The sequence below is a fragment of the Rattus norvegicus genome, chromosome 15 (assembly GCF_036323735.1).
Source record: "Rattus norvegicus strain BN/NHsdMcwi chromosome 15, GRCr8, whole genome shotgun sequence".
Lineage (NCBI taxonomy): Eukaryota > Metazoa > Chordata > Mammalia > Rodentia > Muridae > Rattus > Rattus norvegicus.
The window spans coordinates 31,881,017-31,887,016 of record NC_086033.1 but is presented as its reverse complement, the minus strand read 5'-3'; the positions used below and the strand labels follow the sequence as shown (position 1 = coordinate 31,887,016).

The 6,000-nt window shown below is 46.8% G+C and overlaps 1 long non-coding RNA gene across 1 annotated transcript; it reads right to left on the bottom strand.

Moving 5' to 3' along the window:
* Positions 1-575: 575 nt before the first annotated feature.
* Positions 576-1,859, bottom strand: LOC102550180 (uncharacterized). Its single transcript, XR_359931.3, has 2 exons — positions 1,739-1,859; positions 576-1,264 (listed from the first exon to the last, which is right to left on the bottom strand). It is a non-coding gene; the product is annotated as an uncharacterized LOC102550180 (long non-coding RNA).
* Positions 1,860-6,000: the final 4,141 nt, after the last annotated feature.

Genomic DNA, 6,000 nt, shown 5'->3' with positions numbered 1-6,000 from the left:
TTTCTCGGAGGAGATCTGAGAGTTGCCCTAGCTACAGAGATGCAGACTTAGAGGCAGTTTGATTCTGTGTCCATTTACCAAAATTATAGAAATAAGTTCACCCTTGGATCCCATAAGCTCCCAACTATGAGTTCTTGGCCTGATTCACGGTACAGACACGGGTTCCCTCCTATGGAACGTGCCTAAATCTAACAGGAGAGCACTTGGCTACCCCTGTCTTATTTACTGTTCAATTGCTGTGAAGAGACACCATGACCATGGCAACTCTTAGAAGAGAAATCATTCATTGGGGGCTTGTATACAGTTTCAGAGGTTTAGTCCATTATCATCAGCGAGATGTGGGGGTGGAGGGGAGCAGCAGGAGTATGTTTGGGGCATGGTGGTACGAAGGCAGGCATGGTGCTAGAAAAGTGGTTGATAGCAACATCTTGAGCCACAAGGAGGGGGGAGGGCACTGGATTTGGCATGGGCTTCTTCCAACAAGCATGTTCTATACCTTCTCCCATACCTCATAAACCTTGTAATCCTATCAAACACTTCCACTCCCAAGTGACTATGCATTCAAATACATGATCTTTTGGGGTTTGTTCTTATTTAATCCCCCACATTCCACCCTCTGGCCCCCACAGACGTAGAGTCATATCAAAATGCAAAAAAATTGCATTTAGTCCAACTTCAAAAGTCCCAGCAGTTCATCAGTCTCAACACCATGTAAAAGTCCAAAGTTCAAAATCTTCCACGACGCAGGGCAATCTCCGAGCTGTAACCCCCTGTAAAATCAAAATAAAAAAGCAGAATATACACTTCTAATATACAATGGCAAAGAACAGACATTACTATTCCAAAAGGGAGGGAAGGGAGAACAGTGAGGAAACGCTGGACCAAAGGAAGACTGAAGAACAGCTGGGCCATCTCCAAATTCGGCATCTATGTCTGCCGTCAAAGCCGTCTTCTGATCTCCAACTCCTCTCAGCTTTGTTGACTGCATCACACTTCTCTGTGTTGGTTCCACACTTGGTCTGCAGCTCTCCTTGGCAGGTATCCCACAACCCTGACATCTCCAACATTTTGGAGTTTTCAACCCAATCCAGGCTTCACCTTCACAGCTTCATAGACCTCCATACAGGGATATCCTGGACATACGCCTGGCCTCCACACCCTGGCCACACTTCCTCAACATTCTGCTTCGCATGAGCTTTTGAGATCCAAATTCAGATCTTCATGCTTCAGTAGCAAGCGCTTTAACCCGCGTGATGGTTAATTGCTGCAATAAAAATTAAAAAGGAACGTTTTCTATCAGTTCCCTCGAGCTGGAACCACTCACTCGCTACCCTACCACAGGTTCGAAAACTGCCCTCTCCTAGCTGTTTCCCTTTAAGCCTCCTCTCCACTGGTCCCCTAGGCAGTAGTTACCACACCACACACACACACACACACACACACACACACACACACACACACACACCACACACACACACACACACACACACACACACACACACACACACACACACACACACCTCGTTCTGTGGGCCCTTTCGAGTTCTTACTCCGTGTGGGCAACAGAACCAGATCCACACACTCCAACTGCCTCTCAGCCATTTCTTTCACACACTGTTCTCTTTAGCCCGGAAAATCAAAGTTCCAGAAACTTGTAATTTAGCAATTAGAGTTCCCAATCCACAATACATCCACATTACAAATTCCCTGCCAATTAATAAAGATTTAGACCACCCACCTAGACGAAAACGACCCAGTCCACCTGGATCTGGATCACCCTGTTCTGTTGTCTCCATCTTGATTTTCCTTGCTTCCCTTCCTCCTCCCTCCTTCCTAGACTTTTCCCCGCCTACCCTTCCTTCTCATCCAATGATAGGCCACGCCTTATCCTGGACCCGCCTTGCTGCGTAATGACATCATCCTACAGTTAATGCTGTCTATCAACTTCACAGAATCCGGACTCACCTAAGAGATAAGCCTCCAGAGACACCTGTGAAGGATTCTTCATATCGTTAGCCTCCACGGGGGGGGGGGGGGGGGGGCTTTGAAGGGATTATTTTAATAGATTAATTGAGATGGGAAGACCCAGCTAAACAAGACCAGCACTTCCGGCACTTGAATCCTGCACAGCATAAAAAGAAGGAAGCTACCAGATACCAACATAGTATTCTGCTTCCTGGTTGTGGCTTTATGTGGCCAGCTACCTCAAGCTACTGCCACCAGGATTTCCCCACTGTGATGGCCTGTACGCTTGAACTATGAACCAGAATAAACCTTTTCCCCCAATTTGCTCTTGTCAGTATACTTTATCACAGCAACAGAAGATGCAACCCGTACCTACACTGGGCCATCTCTCCAACCACAGGTCTGTGAAGATTCTGACAACCTCAAATGATAGATCCAAAGTGTTTACGAGATAAAATGGCAAAATCCTGGATTTTGATTAAAATTATTACTAAAAAGTCAGCTAAGGGGCTGGAGAGATGGCTCAGTGGTTAAGAGCACCCGACTACTCTTCCAGAAGTCCTGAGTTCAATTCCCAGCAAACACATGGTGGCTCACAACCATCTGTAAAGAGATCTGATGCCCTCTTCTGGTGTGTCTGAAGACAGCTACAGTATACTTATATATAATAAATGAATAAATCTTAAAAAAAAAAGTCAGCTAAGGGGCTGGAGAGATGGCTCAGTGGTTAAGAGTGAAAAGAAAATTATACAAATTCTAGGTTTAGAAATATAAAATTAAAAGAGTTAGCCCCAAAAGCCACAAACTCAGGGCTAAGCCCTGCCGCCAGGAATAGCAGGCCATAAAGATAAAGAAAAGGAATGCAGGATCCAGCTCAGGCTATCGAGGACTGACCCATAAACCATCCAAAGACGTCCCCCCAACTTACTCAGAGTCATACTTTAACCAGATGTCCTCCAGACCCTGATAAGCCCCTACTTGTGCTTTTCAGCCATTGTGTCCTGCAGAGAGCACTCCAAGAAACCGGGCAGCCCAAGCCTAACCAGAGGTGTTTCAAATACAAATGCTCCATCAGTTTTGACAAACGTTTAAAAATAATGAAGACCTGAAGACCCTACCCTTCTCCTGATTTAGTAGCTCTGTTCCAGGAACCAGGGGGCCATAAAACCTTCTGGCGTCCCCTTATCTCCTGGAGCCATAAAACAATCTTGTAACTTGTGGTACATTCCCCTTTGACATCCCCCATCCCCTGGTGCTCACAGCCTCTGCCTTTAAATACTCTTTTTCCCAGCCTCTCGGGCCGACACCTCTGTCTCCTGCGCGGGATACGTGTCGGCCCGGAGATCTCTGTAATAGGTCTCCGTAATAAACCTCGCCTTTGCTTATTACATCCAAAATGGTCTCTCTGTGTCTGGGGTCCGCGATTTCCCAAGACTTGAGTAAGGGTCTCTCTGCGTGGGATCTTTCAAGAGTACCAACTCCTGGGGTTGGGGATTTAGCTCAGTGGTAGAGCGCTTGCCTAGGAAGCGCAAGGCCCTGGGTTCAGTCCCCAGCTCCGAAAAAAAGAACCAAAAAAAAAAAAAAAAAAAAAAAAAAAAAGAGTACCAACTCCTGGGGCTGGAGAGATGGTTAAGAGCACCCAACTACTCTTCCAGAGGTCCTGAGTTCAATTCCCAGCAACCACATGGTGGCTCACAACCATTTGTAAAGAGATCCGATTCCCTCTTCTGGAGTATCTGAAGACAGCTACAGTGTACTTATATATAATAAATGAATAAATCTTTTTTTAAAAAAAAGAGTACCAACTCCTTTGTCAGAGACACATGAGAGTCTGGCTCAGTGGTAAGAACACTTGCTCTGCAGGCTTGAGGACCTGGGTTCAAATCCCCAGCACCCATATAAAAAAGTTGGGCATGGCAGCTCAGGCCTGTAAGTCCAAGACTGGGAACATAAACAGGTAGATCCTCAGAGCTCACTGAACTTAGTTTCCAGTACCCATGTCAGGTGCTTTACAACCACCTGTAAATAAATCTCTAAGAGATCTGACACCATATTCTGCATGTTGTGAGGGATACACGCACACACAAATGGATAAAAGTTAAACAAATTATTTAAGGTTAGAGATTCATTTAGCTGGCTGAATAGGAGAAACCTAGACAACATGGTGAGAACCTGTTTCAGAACAAAAACAAAAGCAGGGCTTGGGGAAGCAGAGTACTTGCATGAAGTCCTAGGTTCCTCATCTCAGCACCCAGACATGATGTTGTAAGCGTCCAAGACTGGGAATAGAGCAAGGTAGATCCTCAGAGCTCACTGGCCAGCTGGCCTAGGCAATCTGAGACCTTGTCTCAAAGAAAGAAGATGGAGAGCGGCAGTAGAGGAGGACACATAAAAATTCTGATCTGGCCACATGTACCGCGTACACAGGCATAGAAAGAAACACACTTGTGAGGCAGCGGGCTGTGAAAGGTATCCGGGTTCTTGGTTGAGATAAGGTTGAAACCCTGGTGACCCTGAAAGGGACAGTAGACATTTTCCTAAACTCCCAGGAGGCCAGGCCCCTCTCAGGTAGCTACAGTGCCCCCACCCTCCCCTGTAGAGAGGCTTGTGGCCATCAGTCACGTAGAAGCAGGACCACACCCTCCCACTTGTAGATGAGGTATTCCCAAGTTCTCAGGCCAAGCCAATAGGAAGTACCTGCTGTCAGACCACCCACCCCAAAACTGTATATAAGAATCCTATCCCGAAGGATTAAAGGTATGTAAGAACCATCTTCTGAGAGCTTCTGTCATACTTGGGGAAGAGATCTGCTCACCTGAAACTACCACCACCAGAAACTCCCGTGCACCTCTTGCTGGCTAGCCTGCCTCCTGCTGGCTCAACCCAGCCAACATTTTGGAGCAACTGAAACGGCAGTGGCTGGCGGAGTGGGAGGTGGAGGCAATTCCCCCTCCCTGCTCAAGTTCTTTCCCTTCCTCCCTGAGCCCTGGCACTTGGCCAGGCCAGAGATCTCCGTGGAAAGCCTCCAGTACACAGGCCCACACACACTGATTGGTTTGAATGATAATGGTGCCCATAGGCTCATGTTTCAATATTTGGTACCCAGTTAGTGGAACTGTTTGGAAAGGATTAGCAGGTGTGGTTTTTTTTTTTTTTGGGGAGTCTGTGGACTTTGAGGTTCCAAAATATTCCTTTGATTTTCAGTCTCTCCCCCAACCCCGCCCCCCCTTGTGACTGTGGATCAATATGTAAGCTCTCAGCTATTCCTTTGGTCCACCATCATGGACTCTAACTCAACTAAAAACCAAATGAAACACTTTAAAATTTAAGTATAGTGTTTAGTGTTTTATCACTGCTGTAGAAAAGTAACACACACACACACACACACACACACACACACACACACACACACACACACACATACACACACAGAGGCAATGGTACTGGACCCTGAGCCAGGCTATCTTTGGTCTCACAGCAGACAGACATCTAAAGTCTTGCCTGGGGGCTGGAAGATAACATTTCTAAGATAGTTAATTTCCACACTTGACAAGTAGGCATGCTCTTGGCAGGAAGACTCAGTCCCTTTCCATGTGAGCATCTTCGCGGATGATCTGAGTGTCCTTCTGCCACGGCAGCTGGCTCCTCAAAAGGAGAATCCACAAGGGAGCAAAGTGGGAGTCCATTTCTACAACGCTAATCTCAGCAATCACATTCCAAGGCTGGGCGTGCAGCTCAGTGATATAAGTATTTGCCTGGTGTGCTGGTTGGTTTGTCAATTCAACATAATTCTATTCATAATCCAGAAGGAGGGAATCTTTTTGAGGAATCTCCATCAGCAGATTGGCCTGTAGGAAAGTCTCTGGGGGCATTTGCTTGACTCATGATTGATGTGGGAGGGCCCAGCCCATTGTAGGAGGTGCTACTCCTAGGCAAGGTGGTTCTGGATTACAGTAAAACAGGTTGAGCAAGCCCCGAGGAGCACTGCTCCTCCGTGGTTTCTGCCTCCAGGCACCTGCCCTGTTTGAGTTCCTG